Genomic DNA, 14,511 nt, shown 5'->3' with positions numbered 1-14,511 from the left:
ATTGCTGGTGTTCATTAATACAGGCATTTGCAGGCGTTAGTGGTGTTGTGTGCCTCCAGCACAGTATACACCTGTATCTACCGTTTATTGCTGGTGTTCTTTAATATAGGCATTTGCATGAGTTAGTGGGTGTTGTGTGCCTCCAGCACAATATACACTACCCAATTGCTGGTTTTCCCATCTCCATGCAGGCCATTAATATATCTGGAAGGCCAACAAGGAGAGGCAGACAGTCACAAGCCAATAAAAGAAGGCAAGCAGGCTCGGTGTCTAGAGACAACAGGGCTGGTCGTGGACGCGGTGCATCATCATCAGCATGTGGCCATGGGACACGCTTGTCCTTATTTTCGGCAGCTGGACGCGTTGAGCTGCATCATGCCAAAGACTTGGTAGAGTGGATAACCAAGCCCTCTTCATCCTCCTCATCCTCTCTCACCCAGGCTCAGGGTACTAGCAAAGCAGCTGCCAACGCATCCTCTTCCCTCGTCTCAATGTCATCATCAGTCACTCCTTCCCTAGACCCACCATGTCCTCCTGAGGGGTCCCCCGATTTGTTTGAGCACAGTGTTGGGTTCATGCTCCAGGAGGATGCCCAGTGTTTTGAAGGCTCTGATGATGATACCCAGCTAGAGGAAGGCAGTAGTGTAAGCGCAGAGAGAGGGGATGCTCAAGAAGAACAGAAATCTGGCAGTCATGTTCCACCAGCTGCAGCATACTGCCAGGTTTGCTCCAGCGATGAAGAGGGAGTGGATTATGAGGTCACTGACTCCACTTGGGTGCCTGATAGGAGAGAGAAGGAGGAGGAGGCACATCTCCAACAAGGCAGGATGCCCTCCGGGGGCCAGCTTAGGGAAAGCACACCGACTGAATCACACCGCAGAGCTCCGCCTGTGCAGGGCGCTGCCTCTGCGCATTATTCTAAAAGTTCTTTGGTTTGGGCCTTTTTTGAGACGAGTGCATCAGATCGCACCGCTGATGTTTGCAACATATGTCTCAAGTGTATCTCGCGTGGCCAAAACATCAGCCCCTTGGGCACCACATGCTTGACCAGACATATGTTGACCTGCCATGCAGCTCGTTGGCAAGCTTACCTCAAAGACCCACACCAAAGAAAAAAGCGGACCTCTCCTGGCTCCTCATCAGCTGGCGTCTCCAACCCCACTAGACCTTCAGTCCTCTCTGAAACCTGTGCTGAGAGGAATGAAGGTGTAGAATTAGGTGTGTCACAGCCAAGTGCTTGCAGGCACTCTGCTAGCAGTACACCCACGTCCGATTGTAGCAGGCATATTTCCCTGCCCCAGCTGCTGGACCGTAGAAAGAAGTTCACTCCCAGCCATCCACATGCTGAATGCTAGCTTGGCTAAATTGCTAGCACTTCAACTGCTACCTTTTCAGTTGGTAGACTCGGCCCCCTGCCGTGAGTTTGTGCAATGTGCGGTTCCTCAGTGGCAGGTCCCCAAATGCCACTTTTTCTCATGGAAGGCAATTCCGGCTCTCTACCGGCATGTTGAAGGCAATGTCCTTGCCTCGCTGGACAGGGCGGTCAGCGGTAAGGTGCATATTAACGCTGACTCATAGTCCAGCAGGCATGGACAGGGACGTTACCTGTCTTTCACTGCCCATTGGGTCACTCTTCTGACAGCTGGGAAGGATGCAGGACAAGGTGCAGTAGTGTTCGAGGTTGTTCTACCACCACGCCTCCAAAATGCTACTACTGGTTGTGACACGCCTCTCTCCTTCACCCCCTCCTCTTCTTCTTCCTCCATGGCCTCTTCCATTTCTTAGGCATTCAAGGGGCTATGCAAGTATGCAGGCAAAACAATGCCATGCCCTGGTTGAGCTGGTTTGTTTGGGGGACAGGAGCCACACTGGGGCAGATATTTTGTCAGCTCTTCAGGGGCAGGCCGAGAGGTGGTTGACGCCATGCCAGCTTACGCCAGGATTGGTGGTTTGCGACAATGGCACCAACCTCCTCTCCGCCCTCCGACAGGGACAACTGACCCATGTGTCCTGTGTGGCTCACGTCCTTAACCTGGTGGTGCAGCGGTTCTTGGACAGGTACCCGGGCTTACAGGATGTCCTGAAGCAGGCCAGGAAAGTCTTGTACATTTCCACAGATCATTTAATGCCAGTGCTCGGCTGGCTGAGCTCCAAAAGGAGTTGAACCTGCCCAAGAACTGCCTTATATGGGACATGCTCACCAGGTGGAACTCAACATTGGCCATGCTGCAGAAGCTGCACACGCAGCAGAGGGCCATCAATGAGTACCTGTGTGACTACAGCACCAGGACAGGGTCAGGGGAGCTTGGTTTTTCTCACCACGCCAGTGGGGCATGATCAGGGATGCATACACTGTCATGTCACGGTTTGAGGAGGCCACAAGGATGGTGAGCAGTGACAGTGCATGCATCAGTGACACTGTACCTCTTGTCCACCTGTTGGAGCATACGCTGCATGGAATAATGGACAGGGCACTTGAGGCAGAACAGAGGCAGGAAGAGGAGGATTTCCTTGCCTCTCAAGGCCCCCTTTATCCAGACAGTGTTCCTGCTGTCCCACCCATCACACAGGAAGTGGAGGAGGAGGAGGAGGAGGATGACTGTGTCAGCATGGAGGTGGAGCCTGGCACTCAGCATCAGCAGCAGCAGCAGTCTTGTAGGGATGATTTACAGTCCCAAGAAACCCGTGGACTTGTACGTGGCTGGGAGGAGGTAGCTGCGGATCATGTTGTCCTTAGTGACCCAGAGGACTCAGCTAACCTACGCTGCATGGCCTCCCTGATCCTGCAAAGCCTGCGGAAGGATCCCTGTATTCTTCGGATCAAGGAGAGGGACCATTACTGGCTGGCCACTCTCCTTGATCCACGGTACAAGGTTGCGGACCTTATCTTGCCATCGCAGAGGGAGCAGAGGATGAGACATCTCTGGAAAGGTCTGTGCAACGCGTTCCCAGAGAGTGGGAGGTTACAAACTCCTGGTCCTGGACATTGTGTTGCTGAGGCATCGGTCAGAAAAAGCGGTGGAGAAGGTGGTCGTCTGACTGATGCGTTCAGACAATTTTTTAGTGCCCCCCACAAGGTATGATTGGTTCCAGCAACCATCGCCAGCGTCTGATTTACATGGTGAAGGAATATCTAGGAGCAAGGTCAGACTTGGACACCTTTCCCACCGAAAATCCTCTGGCTTACTGGGTCTTGAGGATGGATCACTGGCCAGAGCTTGCACAGTATGCAATTGAGCTACTGGCCTTTCCTGCATCCAGCGTTCTTTCGGAATGCACCTTCAGTGCTGCTGGTGGCTTTGTAACCGATCACAGGGTGCACCTGTCTACCGACTCGGTTGATCGACTGACCTTCATAAAGATGAATCAGTCTTGGATCACCACCAACTATCAAGCACCTGAAGCTGATGTAACTGAATAATTTCTTTTTGAAATATCACATCCCTTCAATACTGCCTATGCTTATGCTGAGTGACTGTCCTGTTATGTTGACTGTCTATCCACTTCCTCCTCCGCTGATATCTTGGAAGAAAATTTTTTGTTCTAGGTGATGCCACCAGCCCAATTTTTCAGCCCCTGTTTAACAGGGGTGTGTAATTACAATTTTTGATGCAATGCTTTGCAGCAGGGCTCATTCCTGCACTCCAAATAGAGTATATAGGAGAGGTTACAGTGTCGTGGCACCAGCACCAGTGCCTAAGGCCCAATTTTTCAGCCCCTGTTTAACAGGGGCATGTAATTACAATTTTTTATGCAAAGCTTTGCAGCAGGACTCATTCCTGCACTACAAATAGAGTATATGGGAGAGGTTGCAGTGTATAGGCCCAATTTTTCAGCCCCTGTTTAACAGGGGCATGTAATACAATTTTTGATGCAATGCTTTGCAGCAGGGCTCATTCCTGCACTCCAACCAGAGTATCTGGGAGAGGTTGCAGTGTTATGGCACCAGCAAGCAGTGCCTAAGGTCCAATTTTTCAGCCCTTGTTTAACAGAGGCATGTAATTACAATTCTTGATATAATATTTCCAAGCAGGGCCCGTTCCTGCACCCACCGAGAGTAACTGTGAGGACTTACAGTGTTGTGGCACCAGCACCACTACCACCACCAAAACAACCAAAGGCCCAATGTTTCTACCACTGTTCAACAATGGCATGTAATTACAATTCTTGATATAATCATTCACAGCAGGGCGCTTCGGCACCCACCAAGAGTCACTTTGAGGGCTTACAATGTTGTGGCAAAACCAACACCTTGTTCCGCCATTTCTGCAGAGCATATAAGGCAGGCCCCTACTTTCAAACATCCAACTTACAAACGTCTCCTACTTGCAAGCGGAAGGAAACAACAGGAAGTGAGATGAAAAAAGACGGACAGCAAAACAAATTATACAGGGGTGATAACCCTTCCCTATGTTTTCCAAAAAGCTTAAAAATAGATTTTTTGACTGGAGCTACACTTTAAAAATGTACCAGTTCAAAATTACAAACAGATTCTATTTGACACAACAAACCTACACAGTCCCTGTCTTGTTTGCACCGCCTGTATACTCCTGTTCTGAGTATATAGGGCCTGGGGGCCCCACACCTTTCCTTTTTTTAATATGAGTACGGGGTTTCCCTTAATATCTGTACAAGACCCAAATGGGCTGGTAATGGGCAGGCCATTTTTCTCAATGATTTTCATCCATATTCCCGGACCCAGATATTGCATTAAAACTGGAAGCAGTTTTAAATTACTTTTATTCCGTTAAATGTCATTTTGTGCAGAGACTGTTCTAAACACGGGAAACACATGGCACTTCACAGGCATACTACAGACACCCCCCAGGCACCATATTTAAAGGAATATTTCACTTTTTTTTCACTTTAATCATCATTAAAATCAGTGCTCACGAAAAACCTGCAGTTTTTAAAAACATTTTAGGCATTGACCCATGTCCCCTGGGGCAGGAGCCAGGTCCCCAAACCCTTTTTAGGACAATATCTTGCATATTAGCCATTAAAATTAGCCCTTTTATTTTGAACGTTCGAGTCCCATAGACTTCAATGGGGTTCTAAAATTTGCACAAATTTTCGGTCCATTCAAATGTTTTGGTGCATACCGAACCGGGGGGGGGGGGGGGTGTTCGGCTCATCCCTAGTGCTAATAATAAAAATAACAACTTACAGCTTTCACAGTTTTCTGTATAACAAGAAAGCTCAGAGAAGCTTTAAACCAGCCCTTTTAAAGATAAAGTAGGGGTTCTTAGGTTCTTAGTCTTTTAAGGGTTTTTAGGAGTAAAAAGCTAGTGACAGAGTACAGAAAGCCAGATTTCCCGCAGACATCAAAAGACATTGCTGCCCCATCTACACACACACATCTGATTCAATCTTCATCTTAAGGATATAATACATTATTAATGATATTTTTACATTCTAAATTTTCATTTTGTTCTTGTAATATTTTTATTTTTAAAACAATTTTTGAGTTTTTACACAAGAACTGAACAGACTTTCTTGGAACTTCATCAATATGAATTATTGAAATATTGATATTAATACCATTAAATTAGTATTTAACAGTGACGAGCCTTTGCCAGCTTCATTTTGTCTGAATATCGAAAAAAAAATCATTATTTCTCCTTCCGCTTGTCGAGAGGGAATATAAGCAAGACAAACATTAACTATGCAGTCAAGCTTCCAGGAGAAATAGAAACAGCAAACTAACTTTCTGAATCATTGAATGAATTTGAAATCATAGAATCATCAAAATCGGTGAGACGTTTGCACATGTGCAAGAAAACTCTGTTTCTTGATGACGTCATTTCCCGCCAAGAGAGGGAATACGTGTTACATGAAGGATGTCTGTTTCTAAATTGGTAAGTAATTAATTTTATTGATGAATTATCTAGTGAGAGTAAATTAGAATTAAAAAATCTGTCAAAGTTTGTTAAAGATGCTGAATTATGATGTTACATGTTCAATGAATGCTTACAGGCTAATATTAAGATACACAAACTAAAATTTACTTTTAAGAAATTCAGCAGACAGGTTAGAAACTTGATAATGTTAGTCAAGGTTTATGACACAATGATATTAGGAATTCCTAAAATGAATGTTGTTGGTACAAATGTTAAAACAAAGACTCAGCAGGATAACAGTGTATATTGACTGAGCGAATAGATGATTTGCAAAGTGAAATTCAAACAAAAGATATTCAGTTGTCTGAATTACAGAATAAAGTAAAAGGGATTTGTGTAAATTATAAAGCACAGTCAAGTAAGTTTTTAGAGATTAATGATAGTGCTGACTCTAAACAGAAGTCTTTTGTACAAGATATGCGGTCTATAGAAATACATGACCAGGATCATGAAGTTTTGTTTAAAACAAAATTAATGAAAAAAGATGCAGTATGACCAAAGTCTAGACAGACGAAAGCAAAATGGCAATCAGAGAGTTGACACGTGTATGGCCACACCCAGAGATGATGAGATACACGTCATAGGCAGAAAGAATGTTTAAAAAATAAATAAGATTCACAAAGAAAAACTTTGGAATTAGGAAATTAAGAAATTTCTGAGCAATTTATTCATCCTTCTCCAAAAAATAGGTTGATTGATTTGCTCTATGCCTCGGAAATCAAACAGATCAGTACACTGAATGTTAATGGCAGTTCATTCAATATGATAAACAATGCTGACAATGAGAGAGATGGATTACTTCCATAGAAATCAGGATTTAATAAGAAAACGTTTCTGAGACTTCTCCAACATTAAATTATGTTGCTCCAATTTTAATGGATGAAGGTGGAAGGCCATTGGTACATGGTTTATTAAATGGTAGGGGAACTAAATGGTTAATAGATTTAGGAGATGAACATATTGTTCCTAATTTAAATTTAATGTCACACATGGATGCCAAGGCCAAAGTATTTTCTGTACTGGAAATCGCCAATAGTAATTTTTCAGTACCAGTAACTAAAAGCTGTTGATATAAACTTTCCTTCAGCTTTAATAAAGAAACGTATGCATTCATTAGAATAATTCCAGGATAGGATATTAGTGATGGTTTAGTGCATGAGTGTTTAACCTCTTGACATCCACACTATGGTCAAATGATGGCCACAGTGCAATCATAGATTTCTGGGAGGCCGTTATATGATGGCCTCCCCTTTGCATGCTCCCCACAAGGTGTGGACAAGGTATTTTGTCTACACAGAGTATAGAGGATTGTCTGAGTTATTTACTCTGTTACAAACAGCAGGGCTGAAACTGAACACAGAGTCAGTTCAGTTAATGAAAAATCAGGTAGCATTCCTTCATATGCAAATTAGTCACGGACAGAGGCAGTTATCACATTTCTGCTATTTCAATTCCAATATCTTAAAAGGCATTATATCAATTTTGTGAGTGAAGTAAATTGTTGCAAAGAGTTTTTACAGAAATGTGATGATAAAGTAAAAACATTATTTGATTTTTTTAAGACAAAAAGATGTCGTGTTTGATCAATGGGGTCAAACCCAGACAGATGCCTTCAAAATGTTGAAAAGGGTTCTACAGAATGCTCCCTCATTGAATATTATAGAAATGTGTCTGTTGATTCCCTTTGTATTGCAAACTGATGTATATGAGAATTCCATCTCAGTGATTTTGTTTCAATTAAAAGAAGGTGAATTGAAAATAATAGTTTTTTTTTTCCCCCCAGAGGTTTGACAAATATGGAAAAGAACTTTGACACACATATGAAGCAATTGTCAAGTGTTTATTTTGCAGTCAAAGTAACAGAAAATATTGTGAGATCTAGTAAGATCATATTACAGGATTCTTTTAGAGAGAATACATTCAGGAGAATTATATGACATATATTGCCAATTTTTTAAAACTTTATAATTTAAATCTATACAGGTAAATTTGGTAACAGAACATTCTCAGCTATATTTCCAAAACTATGTTTGTACAAATGTATTCAGGAAACCTGTGAATGGTATTTTGAGAACAAGTGCTGAGAGAGGCTTTGAGACAGTATTTGCTAATTCTATTAAGAGTCTTTCAGCAGGTCTTTCTATGTGTTACCCAAAGAATGGTTATGCTATTCAGAAAAATTCAACAGAAAATGCTGAATTAGAAGATGCCAAACATTAGAGTACAGCACGCATGACTCTAAATCAGGGGTGCCCAACCAGTGGCCCGCGACCTCCTGCTCTGGGATGGCTGGTTGGCAAGCCCAGATCACAGGTTCCCGACCCGGCATCCTAGAGCATCAGTGTTGTGAATGAAGCCGGCGGTAGAGGAAGCAATCGGTTGCATAGCAGAGCCACATAAGACGATGCTTCCTGTATAGCGCCACCTCCTGTCACAGGCGGAGTGATACCAAATGCACTGTGCCTGGAACAGCAACAGCTGGCGATACCAGAATTGAAGACTGTTATTAAAGGTATGTTTAATACTATAATCGTAGTGTATATATGGCATATCTGTTTTGCAGTGGTTACCAGGCTGCTTTCAAACTGCACTGAGTCATAGACCTCTGTTATTACCTATGGGTTTGGTGCGCTTCCAGAAAGTGCACAACACCTGCAGGATAGAATAGAATTCTATGGCAAAGTGCAGCTAACCCACAGAAAAGCCAGAGGTGCACTGCTCTGGGTAGACCACAGCACATCAGTGTGAAAGCAGCCTCAGCCTTTCACATGATCGGTCCAACCCAATCAGACCCTCCATTCACCTCTATGGAGCGGCAAATGTAAACAGACTTGTGTCTGTTTACACCTGCATACCTTCAATCTGATCTGCTCCGCTAAAAAGAAAAAAAACAGAAAGGGATCTGTCCCCTTCCATATGAGCAGATTGGAGGGTCCACATGTCCGTGTCTGCTCTGCATATGCGGAGTGTACACGGACCTGTCATCCACCCACTCTGCTCATTGTGGCCCGCGACTCATTACCAAGCTGCTTAAGTGGCCCTTGCTCTTCAAAAGGTTGGGCACCCCTGCTCTAAATCTTAAAGAGGAGAAGTGAATGGACATAGTTCGCTTCAGTCTTCTGGGTTGTTTTGAAACCTTTCTTTGTAAGTGAAAACAAGGGTTTTGAATCATGACAAAAAGGAGAAATTGTGTCGTTATATTTAAAATACACAGAATATTATCATAAAGAATATAGGCCTGTTTAAGAGAAATAGAGCAAAGTAAGGTAATTAGTAATGTTATTACTAAAAAAAAATATTTTATGTCATAATATTTAGGATTGTGGTATGTAAAATTAATGGTATATTTTGCATTAGTAAATTCAAAATAATGATACTGCATTCTGTTTCAGGATCTGTCTTGTAAGTCATCAAAAGAAGAAAAATGTAATATTTCTAGACCTACCAGATGAAAATAAATCCTTGAAGCTGAAGAATATCAGTTCTGGAGAAGATTTGACACAAGAGATTGATTTTATCATAATTATTGTCTTTTAATGTCCAATAAAATTTTTCCAACTTTACAGAGTGCAGGAAAAAGAATAATAAGAAAAAAACCTCAAGACCTCTAATAAGACAGAAAATTCTAAAAAACTATTGACTTTTTATTTTTAACTACTGATGAAATAATTTATCCATCAGATATATTGCAGTTTTTTATATATATACATTTTTGTAACGTGATATGTTTGTCATGAGATATTTTTACATATTCATTTTTACAATCACATATAATGTATTTTCAGAGTTGAAAGCTTTAAACATCCTTACAATAGAGTCACTTTAGTTAGGAGGGACATCTGGTGTTAATTAAGATAACAGTACATGTTTTCTAAAGTCATAAAGTTAGGACTCACTTTACATTGTAATATGTATTTATTTTTAAAATCATTTTAGTTCGTTAAGTTGAAAATAGACATAAGACCATCCAGTTCAACCATAAAAAATAAATAAATAAAATAAAAAATATTCATTTTTAGATTAATATTCATTTCATATATGAATGAATTGAAGTTAAGAAACATATTTTAAGTTCAACTGTATAGATTCTAGATTTATGATAAACACAATTTGAAGGGAAAGTATGAAACATATATTTCTAAAATGACATCCATAGTTCAAAGTATTGTACAACAATGTTACATTTATGAATTTATGAATATTAAGGAGATTGATTTATTTAGGTAAAATAAAAAGAAAATAATAAGGGTGAAAATATGTTTATGGTATATGAAGCAAAAGGTTTAAAAGTTCACTTTTCCTTATATAGAATCAAAATTGAAAATATATTCAAACCAATTATCTTAAGATCTAAAAGCATGTATGGATACAAATGAGATGCAGTTGTAAATGGATTTGGGATAAGAAAATTATTAAGATTGTTTAATCAATCATTTTGAGAGGGAAATGTTAGAAAGTCTATTTTATCTAATATATACTGTATATTAGATCTTTACAGAATAATTGAGTTGAGGAAAAAAAAATATATATATATATATATTAGTATGTTAGTATGGGGAAAGTGAAATTATATAGACTTTTATTCTTATGAAAGTATAAATGTTATAGCTTCATAAGCATTTTTTGCGAGAACTCACATATGGTAATAATTAGTTCTTACCTCCCCCATCACAGATGAAGAAGAAAGGTTTCACATTTCTTAAGATGCAAAAGTTTATATATATATATATATATATATATATATATATATATATATATATATATATATATATATATATATATATATATATACATGTATATGTAGTATTTGATCTTATGATAAAGGAAACTTATATTGTATACGGTCACACACTGTTCTCTTGCCCACTCCTCAGGAATGTTACTGTATAGAGACTGAGCAACTCCCACCATTACCTAAAGGTTGTTAATGCCCACAATTTTCTGTAGGACTACAAGATAATTAAGAACCTTTAACCAGCCTATTTAGGAAGGAGGGTTCAGATTTTAGGAGTAAAGCTAGGCTGTGGAGCAGTTTTTGCTGGACATTCCACCACGAGACATTGAAGGAATCTGCCATATTTACATACACACAACACTGTATCTTGGCCTAGGCCAACAAAGCCCAGGCCTAGGGCAGCACTTTGCAGGTGGCCAGCTGACAGGAGGCTGAAATTGCCTGGAGGAGAAAGTCAACTGACAGGTACAGGCCAGTAGAGTGAAGGGGTAGGAGCTCTTCACTATGTGAGGAGATCCCATGTTGGGAGAGGTGCAGTGGAGACATGTGGAGGGAGCCAGACAGGCTATAAGTAGCGAAGCTGAAAGGAAAACCACACCAGTTGAGTGGAAATTGTAGGACAACTACCTAGATGCCCCGGGGATTTTAATCTGGGTAGTAGGGATGGTGCAGATGCAAGGGAGACTGAGATGGTCATCTACACTTAGGAGGTAGGTAGTAATACTTTCCTGCAAACCTTTGGATGATCACAATCTAATATATTTACTGTATATACTAGAATCCCCTGACGGCTTTTGAGCTTGCAATGATGCATATGGCAGTTAAATATTAGGAAATCTATATAGGAGGTAGATGTTGATGTTTATGCAGTAGATGACTATATTATATAGCATGGGGTACCCAGGCCCCAGGGTAGAAGGAAAGCTACACTGTTTGGGTAAAACTTGTATGGCACTTACCTAGCTGCCAAATCTAGGATGGTGCAGACATGGTCACCTATACCTGGCAGGTAGGTTTAGTCTGTATGGTGCCGAGAGCAGAGGAGTGCTCAGTTACTGTGTCTTCAGTGAGGCTTACACGCTGCTCTGTTTCAGACATTCGGGAGCAGAGCTTATCAATGTCCTGTCTCATGAGACCCATCTCAAGCTGCACCGCCTCAATCTTAGTGGTGAGTGTGGCTTGACAAGTGGCTATCGCTGACATTATGTCCACCGCAAAGCTCGTGGGGGAGAAGTGCCCTCCAGTAGGTCCCTCTGTGATGCCATGTTGGTCTTCCACATGCTGAGAGGTTCCTCACAGGTCACAGGAGACGGGATCTGTACCTCCTTGATTGGCGGGAATCTGAGCTGCTTTTCTCTACCAGGGGTTTCCTTGGAGGAGCGGCATCTTATCTGGGTAGAATCCACTCATTGCCAGATAAAATAGAACCCAGGAGAAGGATAAGAGCAGGGTCAGCCAGCAGAGCTCCGGAACATGCAGCCGCTCAGGTCGCCATCTTGGACATGTCCCCTGGCAGGTAGGTAGTAGGACTGTCCAGCAAACCTTTGCTTGTGTAAGTTTACATATTAAGGAATCTTAACTTTATTTCTGTTGATTGCCGATACGAAAAACAAAAATAACAGATGGATTTATTTGTTCCTGCCCCCAGTCCTTCCTTTGCTCAATGCCTGGACCACATACCTTCATAATTGTGCTATATGTTTTCAGCTGAACCTCTGGCATGATTATATCCTCTTAGTCCTCACCATAAATTTAGTAGAAATTTGTGCTTAAAGTAGAACTATAGGCAACACTTTTTTCATTTAGAGTAAGGGAGGGTTATAGCCTCTGTCAGTGTATTTTTATTTTTTTTGGCATCCCTGTCCCATTACAGAAATTTACATTCATTTACTGCCACATAGCCAATAGGATGTGAGAAGAAATATCTGAAAATTAAGGGAATCCATTGCCCCCCCCCCCGACCCTCAGAGCTAGTATGCCCACTGGAAAATTTCAGGATGGGTCTTAAACAAGAAAGGGTGTGGCCTTGACAGGAAGGGGTGGGTCGTATTTAAATTAGGGGGTGCATGAGTTTAGTCAAGCCTAGGGCAGCACAAAACCTAAATACACCACTGTACTAATGGTATAAGTGTAATGTCTAGTAACCACAGACCAGTATTCAGACCAGTCATATTGTTTTGATTTCAATGCTAAAAGTTTTTATACATTTTTATTTGCACTTATTAAAAGGATCTTTGTGTAATAGAAGGAGATCGGCTCCCTCTGATACAAAGGGGCGGTTTTACTCTTCTTGCTTTATGATGCCCAGTGTAAAATTCAATATTAATCCTACAAAAAATGACAACCCTCTCACGTTTTAGATTTATACCTGGAATTAAACGTTACCATATGAAATAGATTTTTTTTCTTTATTATTATTATTTATTTCTACGTGGTTGTGCAAAAGGGTGTTTTTTGTTTGTTTGTTTTTTTAAATGTGTTGTTTCACTCTAACCAAGGTGTATTGCCAGGTTTATCAGATGCAATAACCCTAAACTTATCAAATTAGAGAATAACATAACACTAATTGGTTCTAAAGTGCAAATCCTAGCAGAAAATATATATATATATTTTTTTTTGTTTAATAAATGTTTATTAAAGATAAACAACAAACATATACTGTTAAATCCACATACAGCACCCAGTCCCATACACCAGGGGACAGGATTAGTAATTAGCATCAGAGCATCTTAGGGCAAACACAGTAAAGCAATAGCAAAAAAAAAAAAAAAACGAAAAGCATTCAAGAGATAATGAGCAAAGTACACAGCCCTGATTCAAGGACCAGGTATCATGTTGTCTATCACAGAAACTGAGAAATAACAGAAAAAGGCAAGAGAGTGTAAAAAGGGGGGGGGGGGGAAGAGAAGAAGAGGAGGGGAGAAAGAGGGTGGGGGTACGGTGGCTCGCGTGGTGGCATGTAGAGACTTAGTTTGCGATGCTCAGTGGGGCTGCGCTAAGATATCTGCGTAGAATGTAGTGGAGGTAAATTCTTTCCAACAAGACCAAGTCAAGAGGGTTTTTTGCGAGGAGAAAATATTTTTAACACATGTGAAGTCAGTCAGCGCAAAATAATAAATATATTCAAATAAAATGATACAGCTGCTGAACACTAAAGGCAAATATAACAAAGACCTCAAATACACAAAATAAACAAAATAGTGCAGCGCTAAAATAACCTCATAAAATTCCTCAACGAATGAGGAACAAAATAAAAGTAAACTTGGATAGCGATGGCCAGCAGTGATGAATTCCTCTGTGTTGATAAAGGTACAAACAGATATCTTTATAGTGTCAACAGACTCCGTGATTCCACCACCAGACAGCCAAACCGCTCACCTTAAAGTATAGACCCCTGACTTAACAGATAGGTCAGACAATGGGCCAGAGAGATGAGACTCGGCTTCTTGTATAATATGGTGCTGTCATCAATGGTAACTCGTATTCCCAAAGTGAGGTATTATAAAATAAAAAAATATATATATAGCGCAGACCGTATGGATAAAAAACTGAATTTATTCAAATAAACAGGTACTCACATACAAAGCACTAAAGCCTAGTGCTGGTTTGTAAACATGGACAGAACGTTCCACAAGATAAAAATGCAGTAAGGTGGTTGCAGTGACATTCCAGGCTCCTCCCGCACGAGTATCGTCCTGAACGGGACTTCATCAGTGGGTCATATTTAAATTAGGGGGTGCATGAGTTTAGTCAAGCCTAGGGCAGCACAAAACCTAAATACACCACTGTACTCAGGGCAGGACTTAGGGTGGTGGGGGCCCCTGGGCTTGAGTCACTTTTGGGCCCTACCGTCTATACATTACCATATTTATCAGC

The sequence above is a fragment of the Lithobates pipiens genome, unplaced genomic scaffold (genome assembly GCF_037356315.1).
Source record: "Lithobates pipiens isolate NorthernLeopardFrog02 unplaced genomic scaffold, aLitPip1_a1.2 Scaffold_8, whole genome shotgun sequence".
Lineage (NCBI taxonomy): Eukaryota > Metazoa > Chordata > Amphibia > Anura > Ranidae > Lithobates > Lithobates pipiens.
The sequence above is the reverse complement of the archived record's forward strand: the minus strand, read 5'-3'. Positions refer to the sequence as shown.